This window comes from Phocoena phocoena, chromosome 21, assembly GCF_963924675.1.
Source record: "Phocoena phocoena chromosome 21, mPhoPho1.1, whole genome shotgun sequence".
Lineage (NCBI taxonomy): Eukaryota > Metazoa > Chordata > Mammalia > Artiodactyla > Phocoenidae > Phocoena > Phocoena phocoena.
The window spans coordinates 16534091-16550392 of NC_089239.1; the positions used below are offsets into that span (position 1 = coordinate 16534091).

At 34.7% G+C, this 16302-nt stretch overlaps 1 protein-coding gene across 3 annotated transcripts in view; it reads right to left on the bottom strand.

The window, feature by feature from the left end:
• The window catches only part of SGCZ (sarcoglycan zeta), an 887168-nt gene that overhangs the window by 293930 nt on the left and 576936 nt on the right, over positions 1 to 16302 (bottom strand). The window lies entirely within an intron of this gene.

The following is a 16302-nucleotide window of genomic DNA, read 5'->3' on the forward strand; positions in this document are numbered from 1 at the left end:
GTTTTATTTGAGAGACCAAAAACGAACAAAAGGTCAGGACAGGTTTGCATCGCTGACACTGTTAAATTCTGCTTGGAGTTTCAGAATTTAGATTCAGGTTATTAGTTGGAATATAGTAGTATTGCTTGAAATATTTAATTTTGTAATGATTCAAAATGAAGATTTTATTTCCTGTTGTTTATGTGTTTGCTTATGACTGTGATGTGGCCGTGAGCAGACACTGATTGTGTGCTGTCAAGAGCCTGTCAGAATTATGCTGGAATTCAAGGATAGGTGATTTGCAATTACAATTTTGCTACCCAAATACCCAATTATCAGCATTCTGGAAAGCAATGTTTAATAATTAATCACCAATACCCTGCCAATGCCGAAGTGACGCAGAATCATGGATTTAAATTTTAGATTGATAACCTCTATATTTGTTTATAAATAACATCTTCTGAAACAGAAGCTTTATGAAACAAAATTTATAAGCAAAAGTTTATAAAACAAATTATTAAGGTAAAATGACTTATCAAACTTTTTGTTGCACATTTACTGAATTATATGACTTCTTTGAGAATATGGAGCTACATCATTGATCAGAAATCAATTTGTAAGGTAATACAGCTGACTCTAAAAAAGAGTGTCAGTTGCCTTTGGTGGAAAGATGCTATGATAGCAGTTTTTTTTTCCTAAAATAAAAAGAGTAAAGTCAGTGTCTCCATATTGATTACAGGAGAAAAAATGAGAACTAATATGAATCACATGTTAATTTCTTCCAATAGCCATACAATTTGCAAAATTAGGGTTGCAAATATTAGCTTACCATATCTCAAAATGAACCTCTATAGGTATAGACTTGTATCACAAAGACTTGAATTAAAGGGCTAAAGGAGGATTTTGGGGACAACATTCAATATGGAGAATGGCAACAAAACAGGTCTAACTTTTCCATAATTATTTCTTTAAGGTGACATACCAATACCTAAACTATCAACAGGTTACTAAAAAACATTAAGAACACATTTTTTAACTAAAAAGTAAAGAAATCAGCCAATTACACTCTACGTTGTCTACAAGGAATAATACAAATAGTTGTATTGAATTGACTTGAACAACATTAATGCCCCTGGAATAACTCAAGATTCATAGTTTAGTGAACAAATCAAGGGAATATATTTATTCTTTACTGTAGATATGACTAAGCATGACATTTTCTATTGGAAGGCCAGAGCTCTATTAAGTACAGGAATATGGTTTTGGTTGATTTTTTAAATGTATACATATTTATATTTTATATATAATGTTTTATAATGATTTATAATGTTTTATAATGATTTTCTTTTTTTATGGCCATTTTAGGTTCACAGTAAAATGTAATGAAAGATACAGAGATTTTCATATACCCCTTACCCCCATAAATGGACACCCTTCCCCATTATCAGCATTCCAGCCAGAGTGGTACATTTATTACAACTGATGAACCTACATCAACACATCATTATCAACCAAACTCCATAGTTGCTTGATTTTTCTGATTGGCGAAACTTTGTAAGGCATCAGCAATTTTTGTTTGCCTCCAATCTCAGTATTCCTCCATTTGGGAGACACTTAAAAAGCTTAGGCCAAATGAGTATAAAATTACTCAAGTACTAGGAGAATTAATAGTAGGAAATTTTATAGAGCTAGAGAGAAATGATTCCCAGGAAGAATTCCTGTCCACAATTTTAATGAAATAAACCACTGTTATTTATTTTTAGAAGGGGGAAATACAAATAAAAGTGTTTATTTAGTGAATGATTTGTTATCTTTCACAATTTTTATTAAAATAAGATTACAATTGGAAAACTATTTCAGAGTAATAGTATATTGCACTTGCTACTTTAAACATGATTTTTAGGAAGAACTGAATATATATTGTTTATTGGCTTCATGAGCACAGCTCTTCATGCAAAACATGGATTGAATTCTAAATAGGAATCTTGATTGGATACAATACATCAGTTAAATAAATGAAGGAGGTAGTCCACACAGTGGTTGTGGTAGAACTACATAAGTTTTGCTACTTTATAAGACTTATAAGTTTATTTTGGATCTAAGCAAAAGTAAAGAGTATTCACAACAAAATTATCAAGTCAAGTTAACTGGATGAAGCTACCAATTGAAAAAAGCAGAAAGCAACGCCCTGTTTTAAAATATGCACATATATCACTGTATGTATAGGAATCAGACCTAGTCAGTCAGAGGGAAAGTCAAGTACTTTCATCATTAATAAAATATAATCAGGGCAGTCAGGTTAGACTTCTTCCCACCCAGAGGGAAAATAGAGGTCAGAAGTCTAGTTACACAGCTTAATCTGTTTCCTAGGGACTAAATTCACTTTCATATAAAAATCATTGATGAGGAAAATTAAAATATTTCTTGATCTAATATTCAATGGCTCATAACTAAAGATTAGATTTCCATATAGGTTTTTCCAGGTCAGTAAGATTTTTCTGATGCACTTAATATTATTTTTAGAAGGCAGACATCAGAAAAAGTTGCTTATCTAGGATCAGGTGTGTCTTTTGTAAAATATGGATTGGTCCCATCTTGGCAGCTGAAAGTCTAATTTCATCCCAAAGAAAATAGCTTGTTGTCTCTGAAAATCAAATACTAATTTCTCCATTTTCTTAAGTAAAACAAGACAATTGGCACAGTACTATTTTTAAGTTCCCATTAAGTATTATTTCATAAGGTCTTTAAAACGTTTAGATTTTCACTAATAACCCATATTTTTGGATTTAATTCCAGAAAAGAAAACAAGCCTTTTTATACTGAGTATAGTGAACTCAATATGGTTCACACAGATTTCTACTGATTATAAAATACACAGCCACTGAATAAAGTTTACAAAAAAGTACAAGAAGAAAGTTGGAAAAAGAAACTTATAAGAGCACCACTAAAAGGTAATTGCTATTTAATATTTTGCTTTTATTTAAGATACTGGGCTGGCCAAAAAGTTCGTTCAGGTTTTTCTGTTACAAAAACCAGAACGAACTTTTTGGCCAAACCAATATTTTTCTAAGCAACTCTTTTTAGAGATGATATAATATACTGCATATGTTTTTTTTGTTGTTGTTTTCTTTTTTTTTTCCCTGTACGCGGGCCTCTCACTGTTGTGGCCTCTCCCGTTGCGAAGCACAGGCTCCGGACACGCAGGCTCAGCGGCCATGGCTCACGGGCCCAGCCACTCCGCGGCATGTGGGATCTTCCCAGACCGGGGCACGAACCCGTGTCCCCTGCATCGGCAGGCGGACTCGCAACCACTGCGCCACCAGGGAAGCCCTGCATATGTTATTTTAAATATGTCTCTTCACTTGATTCTATAGTATAAACACTTATTCAAAATCATTAATATGATTTTGAAACTTAATTTTTAATGATTAATATTGCATACATAAATTTATTACTATAACCTTAACTCCCTCTTGTGTTTAGATCTTTATGTTGATTTTTACATACAGAAGATATACTTATTTGGACATAAATTTTTCTCTACTCTTCTGATTATTTTCTTAGGGTACATACCTGATGTCAAGTTACTCTAAAGGCCTAGAATTCTAAAAAATGGTACAAGTTTCAAATTATTCTTTATAAAAGAAAGGACAAATCCTTTTGTGCTGTCAAGCAATGACTTAATATTGTCATTACTTTTAATAAAAGTTCAGGGTAACTATCTTTAAGCTGTAGGATATCTGGTGATTATAAAAGTAAGTATGTGGTGTATTTGCATCTAAATATAGATACACACACACACACGCACATATATACACATATATATTGAATATAGACATATTAAAGTGTGTAATATTTCTGCAGGTAAACCAGTACTAAAGGGAAAATAATAAATATATGGTAATTTGATAAGTTTGAAAATGGTACTTAAAACACTGACAGCACCAAATGCTTGTGAAGATGTGGAGCAACAAACACCCCCATTCACCGCTGGTGGAAATGCAAAATGGTGCAGCCACTGTGGATGGCCGCTTGGCAGTTTCTCACAAAACTAAACATACTCCTACTATATGATCCAACAATCATGCTCTTTGGTATAACTCAAAGGCATTGAAAAGTTACGTTCACACAAAAACCTGCACATGGATGTTTGCAGGAGCTTTATTCGTGATTGCCAAAACCTGGAAGCAATCAACATGCCCTTCAGTAGGTGAATGTATAAATAAATTGTGGTACATCCAGGCAATTATTTAACACTAAAAAGAAATGAGTTATCAAGCCATGAAATACATGGAGGAAACTTAAATGCGTTTAACCAAGTGAAAAAAGCCAATCTGAAAAGGCTACATGCTGTATAATTTCACCAACATGACATTCTAGAAAACGCACTATGAAACGCACCAGAAAACTGGCAACACTATGGAGGGTTGCCAGATTTTGGGGATTTCCGGTATTAGTGGAGAGGCGGGGATGGACAGGTAGAGCACAGAGGAATTTTATATCAGGGAAACTGCTCTGTATGATACTATTATATCATGTTTGACACATGTCATTATTTAATTGTCCAAACCCACAGAATGTATAACATCAAGAGTGAATCCTGATGTAAGCTATGCATTTTGGGTAATCAATGATGTGTCCATTGATTTTAACACACGTGCCTCTCTAGTGGGGATGTTGATGGTGTACCTGTGTGGGGTCAGAGGGCATGGGGGAACTCTGTACTCGCTGTGAACCTAAAAATGCTGTAAAAAAAAATCAAGCCTATTTGAAATTCTAAAAATAAAAGAGATATTTAGCTCTTGTTTTAATTGCATTTCTTAGGATACAAGTGAAGTGGAGTCTATTCATCCTATGAATCTTGACTGCACATGTGGCTTTCTTTGGCTAATAGAAGGCTCAGACTTGAGTGATGACGGACAACGAGTTTGGGTCTTAGACATCTGGAGGTCTTGCATATATCTACGCTCTTCCTTGGAACTTCTAACCTGTTGAAAAATGGCTAGTTTACTGGAGGAAGAAAGACATGTGATCCAAGTGAAATGACTGTCAAGTATGGGGATGAGGCATCCTAAACCAGCCAAGCTACAAGCTGGCTAGGACAGCTGACTGCAGACCCATGAGGAAGTGCTGCCAACATCAGATGATGGAATCACCCAGTTAATCCACAGATTCCCGATTTAAATTAATGTTGATTATTTTAAGCTACTGGGATTTGTGTCTGTTACACAGCATTCTTGTGGCAACAGATCACCAATACATTGAACTTGTTTAAAATGCCTGTTAGTACATGAAAAGTTGAGTATGCCTATAGTTAAAACAGAGCTCACATTTCTTATTTGTACAAATGGCAGAAAAAGTTATAGCAAGTATCATGACTCTGCAGTTCTGTTATAATTAATATACTATGCATATGATAATGAATCAAAAATAGAGAAACAGAACATAAACTAATATTAGCAGACAGTAAAGTAAGAACCTCACCCCATTTCAAAATTAACTAGAAAATATTCAATCTCATGCCCCTATAAAAACGTATGAGGTCTTATATGTGAACTTATTAAATTACTGTCAAATAGTAGAATACTGCTTATGTAGAAAAATTGTATTTTGGCTACACTGACGTGTGAATAACATCAACAGTAGAATGATTCCTAAGCAGGTGAAGCAAATTTGGCCTGCGGTGTTAGATAAACAAATATTCAAACATTAATTCAGTCACTTTTTAATTACGTGAATTTGGGCCAAGTTTTTTATTTTAAAAGAGATAATAATATGCATCTCATGGGAATGTCCTACTGTGTAACACAAACTATGTAAAGTACCTAACAAACTGTTGCATGAATACTTGTTCCCTTTCCTTCTTTACTAACACCAATTCCTATGTTTCTTTAAATACCTAGGTATTCAGGTATTTTAACTAAATATATATGAGTCTTCCTAGTGCAAATCTGGTTATTTTGTCTGCTTTTTTGCATCTCACTAACCAGAGCTCTTAGAGGAACATAAAGTGACAATATTGCTTTTAAGCCATCAATCAAGACTGAAGCATATCAGAGAAAAATTAACTAGGTTAACCGAAAAACAGAGTCCAATTCATAAAATTGCAACTCACTGGAAGTGAGATTAAAAGGCATATTATAGCGGAGATGCACACAGGTTTTACACATTGTTTAAGCAATTTGTATTGCTTCTTAATAATCATATTTTTTGGACTTCAGTGAACACTGAAAATAAATACTTCTTTTGTAACGAGTGCACACACATGCATATTTGGGTCGTGCTGAAATTCAGGTTTTACACTTCCCTCCTCCGACTAAAACTAAAACTAGCATCAGGAGATAAACTCGGTCAAGTTATATGAAGACTTTTAACAAATGCCCAGTGCTTTTTCTGTTTAGTTTAAGTTAACCCCTTGATCAAGAAGAAATAAAGAGGATATGAGAGATAACAGAGGCTTAGCCTATTTCAAAATTTCTTAAGCTCAGAAATATACAAAATTTTCAATAGCAGAAATATGTGAATCACAAGAGCACAGATATATAATTCTCCAATGACATTATTCAGTGGAATTTACAAGTTGGAATACAGCTGAACACTGTTGGAGTTGTATTATGGACCATGATGCATGCTTTGGGAAGGAAGCTGGGAGCTACCCCAAAGATGATAGCCATCAGCTGATATAAACAGCTTCTGAAACAGTGTATCTGCAGAGGTGCTGTAATGGTGAATTTCTGGAAAGATTTAAAACTAAATATTAAACTATTCAGCAAACTAAATCTGCTTATAATAAATAGTATTAACATGTTGTATAGTACTATTAATTTATTATGTAGTACTAAAATATATTTGATCTGGGAATGAGTTTACAAACTAACAAGAAGGTCTATGGTGAAATTATTATTTAAATTAAATTCATATGAATTCCTGCCTAAAAGATGACTTTTATTTAAAAATATATTTTCTTAGAAACAAATATGACATTTCAATTATGCTTTTGAGAAACAAATGGTTGCTTCATTTCTTTTACAAAATAGCAAAATGTTAACTCTTCTTAAGGTAATTAGCATTGTTTCGTTTTAAAACTTAAAATTCCCTCTAAATTTCCTACTAAATTAGTCAAGGTATAGGTCATACTATATGCTATTACATGTGAGGATAAGCACAATGCACTTATTACATTAAGTTCAATGTGATCTAACATATTTTATAGTCTGGTTGCAAGTCACCAACATGGGTGAGTGATTTTCTCTTTCTGGATTTCCATCTTCTCTGTGTAAAACAGGCACTGAAAAAAAGTCTTTTCCATCTCTATATATTATAAAAACATATGAACTAACAAGTCTGTACTTGCTATAACTTTTTATTGAACGGCTAATTTTCTTAATTCTTTGTTTTCTCCTGTAAAATATCCGGTATTCTAATGTAGTTCATTTAGCACATGCTATGTAGAGTTCACGGTTTACCTTATGCCCCTGTTTTTGTACTTTAATTCAGTCAAAGGAATGACTGCTTGGTACTTGTTTGGACTTGGATAAAAGTGACTAAATTTTTCTTTCTAAAGGCAAGGGAAGGAAATGTACTGCTAGGCTAGGACTAAGCATGAATGATTTCACCTGAGAGGGACAATTTGTCAGAAAATTATGAGGAGGTACAAACAGAGGGTTATAATGGAAGCAGTCTTGCAACTTTAACTGTACTATTCACTCTCATAAATTCTGTAGTAAATCCACACACGCCACACTGAGGGGCGGTGCAGGCCCGATGGCTCTCCAGCAGGCGGGCTCCCACTGCTGGCACTCGCCCTGTGGAGTGGTCGTCATGCCACAGAAGATAGCACCCCACCCACCTTGGCTTGGGGCGGGAGCCGTGATTCATGTAGTGAGGAATTAACTGGAAAAATGGAAATGGCAGCCCAGAAAGGTGGACAAAAGCTATGGTCCTAAATCACCTTCAGAATGGTTTTTCATCATGAGCAATTAGTTACTCCTCAGCAAAATATAGCTTAACGAGGGCAAAGACTAGATTGGAGTCACACTGGGATAAAACAGCCTTTATGAAAACCATTGTCCCTTTTATAAAGGTGCCATTAATAAGCACCATTTCTCTACCCAGAAATTAAGCTTAATGCTCATTCTGGCAAACTCAAAAGCATAGTCATGTTTGGAACTTACAGAAGAGTTTTCACTGTTCTAATTACTCACTGACTATGAGAGATTAGGCACGCTTCCCCATTAAATTAAAATAGTTCAGAGGACTGAGGTATCTTTTTTCCAATGAATATTAAATATACTTAAAAAGCAGTGATGTCATAGTTATGTATCTAATGGTATTGTGTGAACGCACTAAAGTAGACAGGAAAGTAAATTATTTAATGAAGAACACTGACCTAATTTAATTTTAACCGAATCTTGATAACATTAATGCAATGAAAGGTGGCAAAAAGAGCATGAACTTTAAAATTGTAGAGCCCAAGCTTCTAACCTTGCTCATCAGTGTGACCTGGGGAAGTTTATCTAATTTCCCTAAGCCTCTGTGTCTTCAACTGCCAAAGGGCATATAATATTTACTTTGCAGTGTTGTGAAATTCAGTAAGGTCTGGTCTATAAAGCATATAATCTGGCTGAATACAAACTACATGCTAAATAAATATGGGCTGCCGGGCATCTCAAACTTTCACTCCCAGATATAAAGGTTATAACCTAAGGGCTATAATTCAGAATGCAATATCTCTATTTGGTAAGCATTTAAAGCTCTGAACGTTAAAGAAACTCAGAACATTTAGGATCAAAAACAGAAATCCCACTCCGTCATCCAATTTTTAAGTAGTATATTTGTCAAAATGGTTCAAAAAAGAGATTAGCTCTCTCTGGAAAATAAGCTCCATCATTCAGACAGGCCAGTAGGGTCCCTTTCAGGTAATGCACATTTTCAAACTAAACGTCTTAGGGTCATCCAAACCATGATGACGTTTTGACAGCTGAACTGTTCCTCTTAAAAGTTTTGGGTAAATTTTTATATCTGAGTGTCAACTTAGAATTTCAAAAGAAATCTTTATTATCCATCCATCATCCCAAGGAAGTAAGACATTTTCTCTTATACAATGTATCCTATAAAATAAATAACTAATTATGAACAGCTAATCACAGCCTGGAAATAATGTAGGTCATTACATATAGCTAGCACTAATTAGTACTTACTCTGAGGCTCCATATTAAGCACTTTTATAAGAGTTCACTCGCTTATTACTTCTAATATGTCTATGGGTCAACAACATTGACCATTCTGCAGATGAAGAAACTGGAGTTAGAGAGGTTAAGTGACTCACACAAGACCAGCCTTCTAAGCAGCTGCTCTGGAGCCAGAATAGGAATCAGGCTGTCTGTCTCCATAGCTCATGTTCTTAACCTTTATGCATATCATTAGTATGAAACAAGATTATAAACACCCTCATTTCTTTACTACTTATTCATTAATACACATGTTTTTAGACCTTTTTACATTTCTAGGGCTGTTTTATGCTCAACATTAATAGAAAAAAATCGTTAACTCACATGATGTATGGAATAACTGAGAAGTCAGAACAGCAGAAATAAGAGTAATAATAATAATAATAATAGCAAAATCTTAGCTGTTAGGATATGCCAGGCACTTCTGAAGAACTTTCATTATTTTAATTGTTTTGACGTTTACAACGATCTAATAAAAAGAATAATATTGCACCCATTGTACAGAATAGGAAACTGAACCACAGTTCAATTTGTTGTTTAATTTGTTGAAGGTAACATAGCGAATCAGTGGTAAAACCAGGATTTGGATGCAAAGGTCTAGTCCAAAGTTCATTCGTTTAACCACTGCTCATGGATGATGAGAGGTGTTTTTGGCAGTACAAGCAACCTAAGGGAATCTGCTACTGACACCAATTTTCTGTGGGAAAATATCTTAGCAATATGTAGTAGAGACTCAAGCTTTTTCCTTGCTTATGTAATAGTTACGGTTATAAAAATGAATTCATGTTCTGTTCTTAAATTGTTGCATACACAAAACAGATGGTGATATGTCTGTGGGTTTTTGAAAGGAATGAATAAAGAGCATAAGCTTCAGAAGTTTTGAAAGTCTGATTCTGAGTCCATGTTTTATAACAATTCTGTGAGAAATGCAAATAAAAACCCACACCCCTGCTTTTGCCCTGTGGGCCACTTGAATAAAATTCTTCCCCTTTTCTACTTTCTCCTGTTATTGATCCATTTCATCTTTTTTCAGTAACCGGAGACTAGTTTATAATTAGTGGGGACTTATTTTGTCCCCACTAATTATTTGTATCTTTTATTTGTATCTTTTTATTTTTTTTAATCAAAGTAAATTTAGAAAATCGCAAATATCCTTAAGATGAGACCAAGCTGGGTCAACAAATTTCTCTAGACAATCTCAATATTCCATTGATTTCAATTGCTAAATGAAGAGACTTGGGGAAGTTATGATTGTGGTGGACAGGCTGAGCCTCCACTGCAGAAGGTTCCCTCCCAAGAGAGGCTGGAAGTCAGGAAACACAGTGAATTTCTCTCACACGTGAGGTTCTGATTACGTTTTCTAGAGGGATTGTAATAAGTGATGTAATGGTCAACTGAAAATAATGTATTACCTACTATGTACCTGGCAAAGATACCAAGATAAAAAAGATAATAAGACCTGATTCTGCTCCATGAGGAATTCCCACATTAATGGGGTTTTGGGAAAATGAGTGGAGAAGAGTACATATTTAGATGAACCATAATTATACATCTAATACAACATAGTACATCCTATTGCAGAGATAAGACATATGACTAAAAATAAAGGAATAAATCTGTCAGAAAGGGACACCCAGATAAACAAACAAACCAATAAACAAAGAGGATCTTTATGAGATAGCTGGCTGTCAAATTTGTGGCTTAAGAGGTAGCAGTTTAGTTTAGCTGGCAGTTCTCTGTTAAGAGTTAAGGAGGACAAAAGAAACCCTTACAGGTTGCTCGTGGTGGTAGCAAACTGACTCAATCACTTTAGGGAAAAAAATTCATGTTAAAAGCCAGTATTTCTAGACATACACTCTAGAATCTAGAACCTAGAGAAACTCTTGTACATTTGCAACTACACTTATCAATATACAAAAATATTCTTAGGATCACTGCTTGTGAGAGCAAATTAAACAACAAAAAATACTTTGGAAATAACTCAAAAGGAAAATTGATAAATAAATAAGGTAGACTCATAATGAAATTTACAGCAGTAACTAAATAAATTGCAGCTATACACATTAACAGGGATAAATCTTGCAAACAGATTGCTGACCTAAAAGCAACATAATATTTGAGGTTTATACACACACATACACTCACATGAAACTAAATACATCAAGAAAAAAACATTCAGGATTGTGGTTCTCTATAGATAGAGTTAGGAGACATTGGTAATGTTTATTTTTATAACCGGGGGATGTGGCACAGTGTTCATTTCATTGTTTATGATTGTTATCATTATCATTTTTGCCTTAAATATATATTATATGTATATTCTTTTGTAGGATAAAATATTTCATATTAAATAAATGTTAATGATGGCAGCTCTCCGTACCACTGATAATGGATAATCAAGGTTGGGTCTGCCTTCTTGGAATGTGTTGGCTCTTAAATCAGGAGCCTTGCTTTTTCAATGTAGAAGTTAATAAATACCACTTCATAGACCACGAACCATCCCCTGTGCTTATGAGACCTTAAACAGTAGCAAAGAGACCTGGGATAACTAGTAGTTTTGCCTCAATTCTTCCTAGGTCAAGCTGGGCCTTTGGAAAGGCACACATCATAGTGAAATGAACAGCTAACTGGTTTTCAACGCAGGTAATGTTAAAGACTGGTATTTATCCCACAAATACTTGTGAAGGGCTAATTATCTGGAAGGGATTATCCTCTGCTTTGGGAATACAGCAGTGGAAAAAGTGTCAAAAACCCTTGGCCTCAAGGAGCTTATATTCCATTTGTGGAGAGGGGAACAGACAAGGTCATATAGAAAGAAAATATTTTGTGATAAACATGCTAAGGAGAGGAGAAAAAAACAATTAAAAATCAATGAAATATGGTTAGTTCATATTTAAGCTTCACATATGTTTATCCATATCCGTAGATGCTGAGTAAGAAATAAAATGCATCTGAGATTAGGACACAGCTTTGATAAATATAAGAACTGGTTGGATAAATGGAGATGGAAAAGTTCATTCCAAAGTAACGGTCCTATTAGAAAGTGAAATGAAGAAAACTGTGGGAGTAGCAAGTTTTTGGATGGACACACAGATGATAGCATATCGCATACACACTTTAGCCATCTTAGGTAGATTGGAAATGGCTATAGATAATACATCACTTGGTTACTGATGAAGATTTTAAAAAAAGGAATAAATAGTTACAAGTGTGAGATGGGGATGTGTGATGTGTCATTTACCAAAGTATTAGAAGGAGTACAGGATTTAAGAATCAGAAAAAGTATATTATTTCATATTCTGCCCGAATTAACTTTAAAAACATTTAGCTTTAAAAAGTGAGAAAGCAGAAAGCTAAATATAGTATTATGTGCAATCTCAACTTTAGAAAGGTACACTAAAAGAAAATATGATAAAAGGTATCAGTGACTCTATAGGCAACGGCCATAAACAGAAAGATATATAAAAGGGTCGATCATCTTGTAAACATATACTTGTAAATATGTAATAAAGAGAATATGAGATGAAAAAAGGAAGTCGCAACTAAGGAAACCAAAGGGATTGCATAAGACTCTCTCTTACATATTCTGATCTTTAGACATTAAAATGCAATATGATCAAAGATATATACATCCTTGATGTGTATATGTATAAAAGTATATACATGTGTATACGTGTGCATGTTTGTTTATATATGTATGTATATGTGTGTATATTGGAACATATTGTTGTCTTGATTAATTAATAAATTGATGTCAGACTGAAAGAATGGAATTAGGATCCTAAGACTGGAGTTAACATACAGGAAGATTGCAACAAGATACCAAGATATCAATAACAACAAAACTATCCAGTGATATAATGGGATGGTTTGCTTATCATCCAAAGGAGGATTTAAGCAGATGCTGAGTGACCAAATAGAGAGAACGTTGTAGAGTGAGCTCTAGAAATACGTGGATGGTTGAACTAAAAATGTCCCAGTTCCTTTTCAATCCTTAAAAACTAAGATATTCAATCCAGCTTCTCCTGGGATTTCCCTTCATCCAACATTCATCCCACTCATCATATAAGCCTCTAAGAATTTTTTTCTAATGTATTCAGTTAATTGATTGTTTCAATTATTATCCATATCTGGGTACTCTTGACTTTTCAGTCACAACGTTCATGACCTTCCTCTCAATCTTCACTTCATAAATGGCACTTAAGTTTCCATTCTTTCTTTTGCTGGATTGTTAACATGTCCAATCAAATTAAGTTGCAGTTGGATGCCACCAACTTTTACTTAGTACTCTCATGACTAAAATGAATACTTTATTATTATATTCTTTTCAACTTTCAAGTATAGAGCTAATTTACTTACCACGGGCACTGGAAGAAAAGAACTTTGCCTCAGCAGAATGCCTGGCTTGATAGATTTGCTGGACTAGTTTATTATATTGAATCACGAAGATATTATACCAAACAACCAAACAACAACAGAAGCATGTAATTGGGTTATACTGATCTCGAGCGAATGTTGTTTCAAAATCTCTCCCTTACAACTCATGCCTACACTTACCAACTCTCATGGCCAGGAAATTATTGTTTATATCTACCCTCAGTTTTTCACCCTGTGGTATAAAGTCATTTCCTTTTTCTTGATTTTCTGCAGCTGGATATCTCAATAACAGAGTGATATTATTTTCCACAAAATGAGAAACAGAATAAGGTCATATCAACCATAGAGATCATGTGTAATACTGGTCATAATGATGGACCCCAAGAAGCATCATAGAACAGGTTGGCAGCTACACGTGCTGTGCTGAAAACACAATATCTTGAGAGCAATAACATGTCAAGTTTGCCCAAATAAGAGATGTTAACGGCCACATATTTCCATGTATTGGATGGCAACAGTTGTAATGAAAGTGAAATACATTTTGTACAGATCAGTAACACTCCCTAAACAATTTACACACCATTTGCTACTTCTCACTATAGTATGGCAAGGGGTTTTTGGTATTCATTCTAGAGATAGATACAATCCTAATGTACTAGTGAAAACTAAAATTGATTTTTTTTACTGCTCTAATGTAAGAGGATTACAAATTATTTCACTTTGCAAGTACATGCAGCTTAATCTGATGTGCAGTATTTAGGACTGCTAAAATCTGCAATTAAGTGATTTGGAATTTTTCTGAACAATTATGAATCTCTGCATGGATATAAAGAGTATGTTACCTTATAAAAATTATCTTGATACAAAAACCACAACTTTATCTTTCCATTTATTTCAGGTACATATAAATAGCTTACATAGCTAAAGGAAGGATAGTTTTCTATTTCGATTATAAAAAAATAAAATTGTGATTTAAAAAACAACAAAAAAGAAAGATATGCCTAAATTAAAATGAGTAAATAAATGTCAAGATTCCTACAGAAATAAATTCCTTTTCATTATCCCAAGGAATATGTTGACATTTACATTTTGGCCAGCTGAGATTCAAATTAGATAGCTCCATAGGTAACAGAGACCCAGAGGCCTGTGTGGATCTGGAGGACAAAGATGACGGTTCAATTATTTTCCCTGAATGGCTTATCCAGCTTTGGCCTCAGCATGGGGCAAGGTATTGGGAGGCTGATGCATGCAGCCATGAAATTACACATTTTAAGTCTATTTTCTTAATTAATTTAAACATGCTTCAGAAACATACATGCATTTAATCTGAAAATTCCTGTGGCCTGGTCACTGGATAGGATCAACGCTCCCTAAGGTGAGAGAGTTGATCCTATTTTTCATGAGCTTTTAAAAGATGTCTCTTGATAGAGGAAAAAGAATGCTTGAAATTGTAAGACTTGTAGAAAAATCTACTCTTCTCTTTAAGAAAAAAATTTTTTTTTTGAAAAACGATGTTGAAGAACTTGCTGTCAGCAACTGCTAGTTTGGCTGATAGTTAAGAGAGCATAAAAAAATCTGCAGGGGTGTACATACTGTCCCTACTGTGTGATACACAAACCACAAATGAAGAAGGCATGAGTAAGTGAACACAGGAGCAGAGCTCAGAAGAACAAAAAGACGACAGGTAGAATTACTGACATTTGTGTCAGATACTCTCAAGACTGTTTTTTCTGGGGGGGGGGGTGGGTACGGGAATGAGCCAGCTCCTGGGACAAAGGAATGGTTCATATGTGTTATCAGAGTCTCATAAAGCTACCATTTGCCTAGTAGCCCCCAGCTCCACCTCTAGCCACCCACAGGCTCACAGGCCTTGATCAATGACCCTGAACATATATCCATGTCTAGGAAGCAGTTATTCTTCTCTAATCCTGGAACACACTGAGTCCCGCCCATCTTCTCTTTGTCTTTCATTTCTTTTTTTGATGAATACCCTTCAGGATTTGCACTGCATTGGAAAACATGGAACCCTTGCTGAGCTCATTTTCCTCCATGAGCATATGCTGTTTTATCATGATTTGCACAGTTATAGTTTTTCCTCTTTGGAAGGTTAGGCCACCTGCCCCCCAGGCTCCTACTGCACACAACCACAGTGCCCTACACTATGGACAGATGCTGGGCTCATTTTCTAGTCAGAATTCGGTATTCGTGAAGTCAGAAAGAAACTACTCTTGCTAAATCAATACACAGCAGAGTTGTTTTTTTTTTTTTAAAGACAGCCCCACATCGGAAGATCAGTGAAGTTAAATAGTCAGCTTTCCACTCACCCCTGAGGATGCAGAGTTCTAAAGAATAATAGCAATTTGGTCAGCAAAGAAAGATACCTGCTTGGATGTGAAGCTACCAGGTTTCTAAGCAAAGGCAGAATGGTTTAAAGACAGAGTAGAGAAATTTAAGAATTTAGCCAGTAAATATAAAATGGCTAAACTAGACTTTGCTGAAGCAGCTAATTTTTCCCAGATAAGACATCCTCATAAGTTTATTGTACATGGTCAAAAAACTGAAGCAAAATTCATCTATGCATTATACAATGATTTTGCTAATTACTGATTTTTGTAAAATAGAGATTTAATTCCTGGTTTATCTTTTATTTACCATGGCCATGCTCTCTGATAGAATGAGATCACCATGTGATGACAATTATAGACATTGTTCCATG